Raw genomic sequence first — 12,909 nt, forward strand, 5'->3', positions numbered from 1 at the left:
GCGCTTCAATGTCGGTAAGTGTAAAGTCATGCACATTGGGGCAAAAAATCAAAACTTTAGATATAGGCTGATGGGTTCTGAGCTGTCTGTGACAGATCAGGAGAGAGATCTTGGGGTGGTGGTGGACAGGTCGATGAAAGTGTCAACCCAATGTGCGGCAGCAGTGAAGAAGGCCAATTCTATGCTTGGGATCATTAGGAAGGGTATTGAGAACAAAACGGTTAGTATTATAATGCCGTTGTACAAATCTATGGTAAGGCCACACCTGGAGTATTGTGTCCAGTTCTGGTCGCCGCATCTCAAAAAAGACATAGTGGAAATGGAAAAGGTGCAAAAGAGAGCAACTAAGATGATTACGGGGCTGGGGCACCTTCCTTATGAGGAAAGGCTACGGCGTTTGGGCCTCTTCAGCCTAGAAAAGAGACGCTTGAGGGGGGACATGATTGAGACATACAAAATTATGCAGGGGATGGACAGAGTGGATAGGGAGATGCTCTTTACACTCTCACATAATACCAGAACCAGGGGACATCCACTAAAATTGAGTGTTGGGCGGGTTAGGACAGACAAAAGAAAATATTTCTTTACTCAGCGCGTGGTCGGTCTGTGGAACTCCTTGCCACAGGATGTGGTGCTGGCGTCTAGCCTAGACGCCTTTAAAAGGGGATTGGACGAGTTTCTGGAGGAAAAATCCATTATGGGGTACAAGCCATGATGTGTATGCGCAACCTCCTGATTTTAGGAATGGGTTAAGTCAGAATGCCAGATGTAGGGGAGAGCACCAGGATGAGGTCTCTTGTTATCTGGTGTGCTCCCTGGGGCATTTGGTGGGCCGCTGTGAGATACAGGAAGCTGGACTAGATGGGCCTATGGCCTGATCCAGTGGGGCTGTTCTTATGTTCTTATGTTCTTATGAGTAGACATGCACAGGAGCAGGCTCTAAGGCTGCAATCTCAGCCACTCTTTCCTAGGAGTAAGCCTCATAGACTCTAATGGGGCTTACTTCTGAGTAGATATGCACAGGAGTGGGCTCCAAGGCTGCAATCCCAGCCACTCTTTCCTGGGAGTAAGCCTCATCAGCTCTACTGGGGCTTACTTCTGAGTAGACACGCATAGGAGCAGACTCCAATCCAAGCTTGCAGAACATGCAAAATTGAAAACGGAAACAAATGTGGGGCAGGTGGGGGTGAAGGGAGAGGAGGGCAGTGAGCTCAGGGGGCGGAGGGAAGCAGCCTGCCCTCCCAACACACTGGGTTCGAAACAAGCCTCCATTTCCTTTAAAGGGACACGCAGCTTCAGCACCCCTCCCCAGGCTGCCTGGCTCAGCGCTTCGTGCCAACAGAGACAGTGCTGCGTGCCCTGTCTGGCACGCGTGCCATAGGTTTGCCACCACTGGACTATGGTATCGCACTCTGTATGGTGGTTCTGGAACAGCGTCTAGTGTGGCTGAAAAGGCCAATTCGGGAGTGACAATCCCTTCCACACTGGGAGCAAGTGCAGTCTGTCCCTGGTCTGTCTCCCTGGCTATGGGCCTTCCTTCTTTGCCTCTTTGCCTCAGTCTGTTGGCCAAGTGTCTCTTCAAACTGGGACAGGCCATGCTGCACAGCCTGCCTCCAAGCGGGACGCTCAGAGGCCAGGGTTTCCCACCTGTTGAGGTCCACTCCTAAGGCCTTCAGATCCTTCTTGCAGATGTCCTTGTATCGCAGCTGTGGTCTACCTGTAGGGTGCTTTCCTTGCACGAGTTCTCCACAGAGGAGATCCTTTGGGATCTGGCCGTCATCCATTCTCATGACATGACCGAGCCAACGCAGGCGTCTCTGTTTCAGCAGTGCATACATGCTAGGGATTCCAGCTCGTTCCAGGACTGTGTTGTTTGGAACTTTGTCCTGCCAGGTGATCCCGAGGATGCGCCGGAGGCAGTGCATGTGGAAAGCGTTCAGTTTCCTCTCCTGTTGTGAGTGAAGAGTCCATGACTCGCTGCAGTACAGAAGTGTACTCAGGACGCAAGCTCTGTAGACCTGGATCTTGGTAGTGGTGTGAATGAGCCCTGATATAAGTCTCATGCTTATACATGCTTTACAGCACATTTATGATACTCAGTGATGGCACTAGGCCCAGATAGGCCCTTACAGCCCAATCCTATTTTGTGCTGCAACAGGCAGGCTGGCGGACCTGCGCTGTATCCAGTGCAAGTTTGGGGCTGTCTGACGCTTGGCCTGAGGAAAGGGGAAACTTTTCCCCTTATCCTGGGGAAAGCTGCAGCAGACCCAATGGGTCTACTCAGATCTGCACCACCTAAATCAGTAGCACAAATCTGAGCAGCCCGGGACTGCGCCAGGTAGCCTGGGAACAGGGCTAGGATCCAGCATAAGTGCCAGTTCCGAGCCCGTGTCCCACTTCCCGCCCACCCCCAGGAATACCTGCCACCTGCCCTCCCCCCACTCCAAAACATCTTCCTCCTGTTTCCTCCCTGCCATCCCCATGGTCCCCCCAGACCCCAACACTGGCCAAGCTCAGCAGGCGCAAACTCACCCTGCCCAGAGCCCATCTTGGTGCAGGGAGGCCAGCATAGATGTTTCTGGACACCTTTGCTGTGGCCACAGAAATGATCTCTGGAAGGGTCATATGGCAACCTGAACTAGTCCTTAAATCAGTGTGAAGAGAGACATCATTTAAAAGAGGTAGGTGGACTTAAGATAGCTGAATATTAACTGAGAAGTTGCCATGAAAATAGGACTTTAATTCCTCAGTGGAAAACTGGCAGCAGTTATTGCAGGGTTTCTTTCATTCTGCTTTAGCTTATAACGTGAGGCCAGCTCCCTGGCTAAAGGAGATTCAGTAATCATGCTACTGAGATGAAATAAATTCTTTATTTTTTGGCTGCTGTCCTAAAATATTATACGTTTCAAGGCTTTTCCCTTCAGATTCTCATAATCTCTATTTAATGATAACATATTTGTCCCCACAGTCCTTTCCAATGGAAGAACTAAAAATGTTTTAATGAATATGTAAGACTGGTTAGAGTCATTGTTCTATAATTTATGTATTGAAGGATATTATCTTTCTGCTTTCTCTGAGATCTTGCCTTGTAAGTAAGCACTGCACCTTTATTATATGGCAATCAACATTTGCAACCAGTGTCTGAGGCTTCTCTTGAGACTGTTATTAAGAACTTTCTTGGAATGTTACTTAACAAGTCATAGCTGTCCCTCATAGGGAGCAGTTGTAATTCACTTTCCAGCACCGACATAAGGGCAACACCGAGGTAAGGAAACAAACATTCCCTTACTTTGAGGAGGCCTCAGTGACTGCCACCCACCTGCAGGATGCAGCACACATCCCTCCCATTGGCACAGCTATCATAGTGCTGGAAAGTTGGTTAGGATTTGGGCCATAGTCCCCTTATATTATTCAGATGTGCAGAGCAATCCTATCTTGCGCTGGAATAGGCAGGCCAAGAGGCCTGCGCTGTATCCCGTGCAAGATAGGGCCCCAAAGTGGCTCAGCCGGAGGTAAGGGGAAACTCTTCCCCTTACCCCCAGGTAAGCCACTGCAGCCCCAATGGGTCTCCTCAGACTTGCGCCACCTCTGAAGGTGGCATAAGTCTGAGGAGAGTGGAGTGGCTTGCAGCCACTCTGTGCTACTCGGGAACAGGGGCTAGGATTCAGCATATCTGCCAGGTCCCAGTCTCGCCTCCCACTCCCTATCTGCCCTCCCCCACCCTGGAACATCTCTCTCCTGCCTCCTCCCCACCCACCCCAGGGCCTTGCGTCAGCCAAGCTCAGTCGGCACAGAGGCTGGATGCAACCTCTGCAGGCCAGTGCGCATCCCTGTGCTGGTCCAGCTAACTCCTGAGGAGGCACAAATGTGCTTTACGGCACGTTTGTGACCCTCCTGGGCTGGTGCAAAGGACTTGCACAGGCCCAAGGGCACTTTAGGATTGCGCCTTTAGAAAGCTGCTTTTAGAGAACTCATGTAGAACACCAACTAGAAGAGACATCTCCATTTCCCTTCTTCTGAATTATACTCCACAGTGTCCTGAGTAAAATTCTTCCGTGAACTTTTCTGTTTGGACACTTGCAATGCATTGTTTGGGTAGGATAACGTGAAAGTGTGGTGAATCTATGGAAGAGATAACAACCCAATCCTATTTAATCCCCCCTCCACCGATACAGCCGTATCACCAGAGCATGCGATGCATCCTGCAGGTGGGGGCAGTCCCAAAAGTCTCCTCTGGGTAAGGGAACACATGCTCCCTGGGGATGAGCCTCTGCTGCATGAATGGCTCTACTTGGACCTCCACCAGTGATTTTGCTGGTGCGAGTGGACCCAGGAAGAGGGACAGGATATTGGTAATGCTGCTGCAGCTGCCAACCCCTTCCCAGCCTCCATTTGTCCCCCCAACCCAGTCTCCGCACTCTTCTTCCTCCTCTCCACTCCATGTTGCTCACCCCCTCACTGACTTACCAGCACCTGAAATCCCTATTTTTTCTGATGCTCTCTCCTACATATGCTGAAAGCTGAATTCTTCACATGGCAGTGGATACGTACTATCAGCGTACTGCAAGCTGAGTGCTACCACACATATGCTGAGAGTGCAGTGTAAAGAGAAAAAGAGTGGTCAGCTGATGTTTAAACAAGGCGTTGTGTAAAGGAGATTCCTGAATGCAAAGTAATTGATTGACGTAAAGAGGTTATGCCAATTAGAACGTTGCTGCTTTTGTACTTATTTGCTCATATAGTAGTTGTAGGAAAAGAGAAAACATTAGACAAAAGAGCGGAGTTTAAGCCACTATAGCAAAAGTTATCATTTCTGCATAAAGAGTCTCTTTTAAGCCTGGAGTCTACCTTTAACAGCAGAAGGTCAGAACCAGGGGTGCAAGAATAGCCCAGAATGATTTTTTTAAAAATTGCCTTTTCCATGGCACAACTTGTTTTTGGAATGATGACAAATATGAGAAGTTTTAAAATGGAAACTCTGTTTTGTGGCTAAATGAACTGCTGAAATTATAAAGATGATATGCAATGCAGTTTTAATTTTTCAATAAAAGATCATCATAAAATGTATTTCTTTGGTTCCTCTCATTTTTACTTCCATTCATTGCCTCCAGAATTGAAGACAGCTATTTTCAACGTTTTTTTAATATCAGGGCACACTAACAAGGCACTAAAATTGTCAAGGCACACAATCAGGTTTTTTTGTCAGGGAGGGGTTGGGAGGAAAGGGGAGTAGGGAATGGGGCATAGATCAGGGCAGGGAGGAGGGTGGGTCAAGGCCAGGAAGGGGGTGGTATTGGCAGTAGCTGCACCATCAGTATCCTATTCCTAGAGGTGCTTGTTTCTGGTGAGTAAGAAAGGATTACAGCCTAAGGGCGCAATCCTAACTCCTTATGTCAGTGTTTTCCAGCACTGGCATAGCAGTGCCAATGGGACTTGTGCTGCATCCCGCAATTGGGTATCACTCACAGAGGCCTCCTCAAAGTAAGGGAGCATTTGTTCCCTTACTTCAGAGCTGCATTGCCCTTATGTCAGTGCTGGAAAGCACTGACATAAGGGGTTAGGATTGCGCCCTAAGTCTTACTGATCTTACTTCTGAGTAAATTAAATAACACTGTTTTCAAACACCTCTATCTATTTCTCTTCCTGACCTTGATCTGCCTTCCCAGGTCCACTTGGCCTTGTGCCAGCGAGAGCTTACCCCTGGCCAAGGGAACAAATGTGGAAATTCCCAGGTGGGATACAGAGCATGCCTCATTGGCATAGCTGCATCAGTGCGTAGGATTGGCGTACCCTTGTCTTCAGCAATCAGCTTGCTGTTGGTCTTTTGACCTGCAGGGTGGGGGAAAAAAATCCTATATATGTGCACCTGACTTCTGAAGAAGATGGGTATACTTTCGTCCAAGATCTGAAGAGGTTTTGTGTCCAACTCTGCTGTTTTACATTTGTCAGGCCCAAGATTGAGTTCCATTACCAGGGGAATCTGTGTTTCCTTCACACATCTTCCTGTAGCTTTTTCTCTCATGATCCATCTGGGATTCAAACTAAAGCTCTTCACCAAATTGCCCTCGTTATTGAATACATCATCTGCAGTGGAGAATGAGTCAAAAGACAAGTAATTGCAGCAATTTTCCTTCTCCTAAAGTCTGATGGAACATTGTGAGTACAATGCTCATAATTACCCTTAATGGAATATTATCCAGCACCATGGCTTGCTGCAGTGAGGAATTGGTTTCCAGGGAAAGGACAAGGCAGAGTCTCAGCAACAGAACAATTGAATAATAACCCTCCACATTTATAGAGGGTTTTTGAGGGTTCAAAGGATTTCATTTACATTATCTTCTTGTAATCCTAGCAGCAATCAGCAGCAGCACAGGAGAGGGTCTTTTTTCAGTGTGGGTGTTCTATTTATGGAACACCATCTACTGAGATGTATTCTTGGCAACTCTTCTGTTTTTATTTAGGAAAAAAAGATCCCTTTAAAGAACAGTAAAGGGAAAAAAATTTTCCTTTAAGTAACAATTTAAGTAACAATTTTATCTATTGAGAAATTGTGCTTAGATTGCTTTATTAATATTTTACTTTTCTGCTAATATTTGTCTGCTCCTGGTACTGTGTGATTTTATATTTGATGGTGAATTTTCATCGTGATTGATTTTTAAAAAATCAACATTTTAATATGAGCCTCTTTGGAAATGTATTTTTACTGGAAAAGCAGTGCCATGGGATGCTTATATATTTTTTATATTTGACCATTTTTAAGAATTGACATGCAATGGCAGATCAGTGGTTTTCAAACATTCACATTGACTTATCTGCTAAAGATGTCTAGAATGGCTGGATCGTGGAGCACTATCTAGAGTGCACGATATATTCCCACAGAACACTGTTCCTTCAAAATGAATGGAACGTGCTTTTTCCCATGATAGTCTTGAGATTCCACCCCCTTCTCCTTTATTAGTAAATAAATGTGCAAACCCAAAATCCAGAACATAAAATCTATAAAAAAGGGACAAGAAGGGCAAGAAAAAGGATACTACCCTTTTGTTGTGCTGTTAGATGTTCTTCCTAAGAGGCTTCAAAGAATAGGATGACAAGATACACAGAGTTAGTGGCCTAGGGCTTCACATTACACCCAAATGCACATAATCAAACCAGACAACCACTTCCTCTAAGGAAAAAACAGCGTGGGGTAGGGCAGGATTAAGCTAGTGCAGGTCCTATAACATATGTTATAAAAGGGCTCTAAATTTTAAAAAAATACACATAATTATTAAAACATAAATGATTTACGGTACTTCCATAGTAAATCAATTCAATTCATTTTTCATTTGCTATACATTTGCTAAAATGCTTACCAGACTTTGGAGTAGGCATGAATAGAATTTCAGTGGATTTGCCCCCCCCCCCCCACACCTTAAAGGCAAAGCATAGAAAAACAAACCAAAGAGGGTGCCGCTAATCATTTACTTGTGCAGAATTAGACATTTTGTGGGTGCAGAAGCTCCTCCCCCCCACACCTTAATGGCAGAAATCCAAACGGTGAGTCCAGTGAAGAAGCTATTGACTCGAAGGAGCTCAGAGTGTCAGAGCCATCAGAGCAATTCACATAGTTATAAGCAAGACCTCACCAGAATGAGGTGTCTTGTTATCTGGTGCGCTCCCTGGGGCATTTGGTGGGCCGCTGTGAGATACAGGAAGCTGGACTAGATGGGCCTATGGCCTGATCCAGTGGGGCTGCTCTTATGTTCTTAAGAGAAAAGGTCAGGGAAAGAACTGGGCAGCTGCAGGAAAGCAAAGTGTGGCTGGCTGGGCTGCAGCTGCACACCTCTCTTTCTGCCCACTTACCTGAGGGGCCTTCAGTGCAGCAACTGTTACCCTGCACATGCCTGATCTTGTCTGATCTTGGAAGCTAAGCAGGGTCAAGCCTGGTTAGTACTTGGATGGGAGACCGCCTGGGAATACCAGGTGCTGTAGGCTAATACCATAGTCTTTCGAGACTGAAGGTTGCCAACCATCACCACCTTCAGTGCAGCTGGGAAGCTGATGTGGGGCCTGTAACAAATTCTACTTTTGCTACTACAGGCACAATCCTAACCAGGTCTACTCAGAAGTAAGTTCTGTTTTGTTCAACGGGGATTACTCTCCGGAAAGTGTGGTTAGGATTGCAGCCTATGTTAATCTGGCCCTGGCTTGGGGAAGAGCCCTGCTTGGGTCATACTCTACATGTTTGCTCTACAACAGGGTGTCCAAACATTTTGGCAGGAGGGCCACATTATCTCTCTGACACTGTGTCGGGGGCCAGGAAAAAAAAAGAATTAATTTACATTTAAAATTTGAATAAATTTACATAAATGAATTTATTAAAGATGGAACTTATATGAATAAATGAAGGTCTTGCAGTAGCTCAAGTCCCATAAAAGGCCTTGTACAAAGCAAGGTCAGTCTTTCCTTCGCTGCCACTGCTGCATCACAGATGTGAAACACCAAGTAGTGGAGGGAGCCCTTGTCCCACAGTTCATGTGAGAGGTTGAACAACTGTCCTCATGCTGAGAGCAATTGCATCAGGCCAGCACAGGCTCCAGCAAGTCTTTGGAGGGCCAGAGGCTCATTGGAGACTAGGGGCTCCCTGAGGGCTGGATTGGGAGCCCCTGAGGGCCTCAAGTGGCCCCTGGGCTGGGGTTTGGGCACCCCTGCTCTACAAGTACATACTCTACATGGAAGACAGTGGCATAATACCTTCAGCAGAGACAACAGTTGCCTAGAAGCATAGGAGTGCTCTCAAGTGAATTCATGTGAATTCATGAATTCACCTAGTGAATTCATGAAGAACACTGAAGCAAAATCCTGCTCTCAGAGTCAAAATAAACACATGAATAATTTCTCAGAGGAAAACAAATCCTACATTTGAATGAATAAATATAATATAAATAAATAATAAATAGAATATAAAAGAAGTTGCATAAAGATTCCTGTGTCACTGCCATCTCTTCCTCTCAGCATGACAACATCAGTTCTTGGGCATACAAAGACACATATTTCTTGTGAATTCTTGGAACACCTTCCAAGTAAACATTCAAAATAATCCCATCTATGTGCCCAGTGATAGATTTTGTAGTTCATGGAAAGCAATTTTATTGAAACCTCCAGGAGGAATCTATTTAGCTTGGCTTCTGTTTTGAGGGTTATTTCTATGTGACATAAGCCTGAAAGATTTCTCCATTCTGTGTGTTCTTGAGGGAACAAAGAGCAGTCCTTAGCTTTTTTTTCTGTCTGATATTTTGGCCCTGTGAAGTCTTCAGTGATTAATTCACTTCTGTCTCAGCAGCTGATGTAACTTCTTTCCCCTCACACCTCAAGGGGAAGGGCTCTTCTATCTTTGCCAACAAGGCTATCCATTTGTTCTATTCTTAAAAACAGAACATTTGGCATTTCACTGATCTTTGTCACATCACTAAGGTAGAATGTTGCCCTCCTAGAAGCTGCCAAACTGGTCTGAAGACTTTTTTTTCCCCCAGAACCTAAAGCTTACTCACAAGATACAGGTTAGGAATAAAGATGGAACCATTTTGCAGCCTGTCCTGGCTCCTGTTAACCCAAAGCAAGCCATCTTGAGTCAAATTTGATGTGTTTATTTGCAAGTCAGTACTCCAATGGTTTGGTTAAAGGCCTGTGTCCATGAATCACTACCATTGTGATCTCATGTTTGCTGCATATTTACTGAATATACACAGGATGAAAAATCTTAGACATGTAAGGGTTGTGGTGTACACACCTCAGGAGAGCTACAGTGCCCTTTCCAGACACACATATTATGGCTAGATAAACTGCTACATCTGGCCCTGACTTTCATTGCCCACATGTCACCTGTGGACAAAGTGCCATTCACTGTCTGGTGCACCCTTCCAGGTTCAGGTGGCTATGCCACAGTTATCCATGCCTTGGTAACATTCGGTCTAAATTAGCACAAGGTGTTCCATACAGAGCTGCTTTTGAAGACTGCTTGGAAACTTCAGTTGGTTCAACATGTGGCAGCAAACTAGTGATGGGAACTAGCCACTTTGAACATATCTCACTGGTGTTGAGACATCTCCACTGACATCCAGGCCGATTTATGGGTACAATTCAACGTTCTGGTTTTGACTGTTCAAGTGCTGTATAAGTTGAGACCTAACTACTTAAAGAGCTACGTGCTCCCATGTTAACCTGCCCAGGCATTGTTCTCATCTTTGGTGGCCCTTCTCTGTATGTTCCCACAAGGCAAGTCAGGGTCAGCCTTAACAACTGTGGGGTACAAGGCAAAGCATTTTTGCAGGGAGGGGGGCTGCCTTTGCAGGGGGCCCTCTCACCAGGATGAGCTGCAGTGGTGAAGCACCAGGCAGTGTCATCACTGCCAACGGCTTCCAGGAAAGGGGCGATTTCAAGTCAGTTGGACACAATGCAGGTGGGAGGGAGGGCTGTCCAGCAGCAATGCTCCTCTCGCTACACTCTCCTTGCGATGTCTCGCATTGGATGATTCCATGTCAGAGCATCAGCTACAGAGCAAGGTGCCAGCTGTGACTTGAAAATAAAAAGTGGGGCAGAACAAGTTTGAATGAATGAATGAATGAATGAATGAATGAACAAGTTTGAATGAAGTTTGAAAGTTCATGGGTATTCGAAGACCTGTTTCTGTCATTTCCACTTTACATGTTTGCTGCAGGAGACATCTGTGTCACGTCGGTTGAACGTGTGGCAAACATGACTACTATGTAAACTGGGGAACTGCTCCGTATTTCAGCTGGCAGAGATGTTAGGGGGAGATTCTGGAAGGGGTAACTGTAAACTTAGCACAGGGTATACGCGACACTTTACCTGCACTGGCCTCTAGCTTGATTTCAGCTGCGGTATAAGGTCCTGGAGTTTTGTCAAGTTTTGAAATGCCTTTGCCACGTTCAGATGCTATATACTTGTATCACATTCCTACTCCCACAGTTTGAGGCAAAATGTGCCAGAAATCTTTAATAGTAGTTGCTGTGTTAGGGATTTTGGACTGAAAGCCCACAGCTGAGATTTTCCTCAAGGTTACCTGAACATAACACACAGCGACATGGCACTGAATTACCTGATTTAGAATTACTTAATTCAGCAACCATTCTGAGCCACCCCACTCCCATCCCTACCACAGCCTTCTTACTCTCCTGCCTTAATGCAGTCAGGGCCAGCTGCCACCTCCAGCTGACTAATAATTGGTCTTTTAACCCCCATTAAGCATTCTAATTCCTCCAAAGGGTATGCACTACTCTAGATGGTGCAATTGTTTCCACAATTAATCCTGGCAGCACTAGGCGCTCTCTTTTCAGCCCTTTGTTAATTTATACAGAAAAGAGCTATTCAAGTTCACTCTTTGTCAAAGTGGCACATCTATGTTCTGTAGTGTCATCTGCATTGTGGATGATATTATAAAGAAAACTGACATTAAAAAAAAAAGTATATTGTTAAGTAAATACTTACTGCCTTAGTAATGCCTATTCCTTCTCTGACAACATTGCTGTTCTTCGCTGGAAATCATCCATCTTAACAGCAAATTCAGGTTGGTTTCAGATTGTACCCCAAAATAAGGTAGTGCTTTTGGGGGAATTGAGGTGCTGCCTGCATTTGGGGAACTGCATTTGTAGAAACTCAGAAGGAGATATGTTTGCAAATTGTTACCCCCCAGAAAACAGCCTTATGGAGACTGAGCAGTGAAGTTCATGACTCAGGTCAACGTTGTCAGCGTTCTTGCAATTGAGTCGTCACAACTCGAGTGCCATCCCTGAGGCATAAAATCTCATGTTGTGTTCAGAGCTTGAGAAGAACTTCCTGGGGAAATGCTGCTCAATTAATAATACAGCTGAGCATTGCAAAGTGGAGAAATACATATTGTCGCATGACCCCACTTTCCCAAATGGAGAAGATCCAGAGGCAATACAACCTGAGTTTGACTTCCTTTGGAAGACAATTCACTGGAGATTTATGGAGCTTTTGTAATATTTGATTTATTTATGAATATGTAAATCAAGCAGATATAGTGGCAGGCAGGCTGTGCACTCCTACAAAGGAGCAGATCTACTACCTCACTGCAAACCTCAAGACCAGGCCTGTGCCCCCACTACGCGATTCTGGCTCCTACCCCCCAATCACTGTCTGTTTCTCCCATCTTTTGACCATTATGGAACATTCTTCTATCTTTTTGTCACATCCAAGGCCTTGATCAGGCATTGCTTTAAGGCAAGTCTATGGAGAAGGCCTATTGACAATGATCCGACAAATGATACACCAGATAATTACAAATGTCTGCAACATCACCTGTAACTTAAGGTACAAGAACATTTTATGCCAGGCACATGGGTAAAAAAGAAGAAAACATTACCACAGGACCCATCACAGTTTCCAAGAGAATATAAGAAGGACCAGCTGAGTCAGACCTAAAGCCTGTCTAGTCCAGCATGCTGTTTGCCACTGTGCCCATCTTCAAGAGGTTGATAATGAAAAGGAACAGCAATGCTGCTGGGGGGTCAGCTCCTATGCATGTCTTTAAGCATATAAGACAAGTTTAGCTCTTGATGCGCTGGACAGCTGATAGCCAATTGGCAGCAGGAGACTCCAGCCCATGGATCAATGCATACAGGAGGGAGAGGGAAGTATCCAGAAAAGGAAGGCGTACTGGATTGTGCCCTAATCATTTAGATGACACTTCACATACATTACTGTAATTCAGTAATCCCTACAACAACCCTGTAAGGTAGATCAGGTGGGTAACTGAAGCCCAGACAACAGCTGATTGTTTAATCCCATCCAACGAGGTTATGGATGAGGCATGATTTGGACTTTGGACTTCCTGACTCATAGCCAGGTCTCTCCATGAGACCAAGTAAAGTTGTACCTCAGGCA

General features: G+C 45.5%; 1 pseudogene; it reads left to right on the forward strand.

Moving 5' to 3' along the window:
* Positions 1-7,852: 7,852 nt before the first annotated feature.
* LOC136637701 (5S ribosomal RNA) lies at positions 7,853-7,977 on the forward strand (annotated as a pseudogene).
* Positions 7,978-12,909: the final 4,932 nt, after the last annotated feature.

Source organism: Tiliqua scincoides, chromosome 1, assembly GCF_035046505.1.
Source record: "Tiliqua scincoides isolate rTilSci1 chromosome 1, rTilSci1.hap2, whole genome shotgun sequence".
In the NCBI taxonomy this organism is placed as follows: domain Eukaryota; kingdom Metazoa; phylum Chordata; class Lepidosauria; order Squamata; family Scincidae; genus Tiliqua; species Tiliqua scincoides.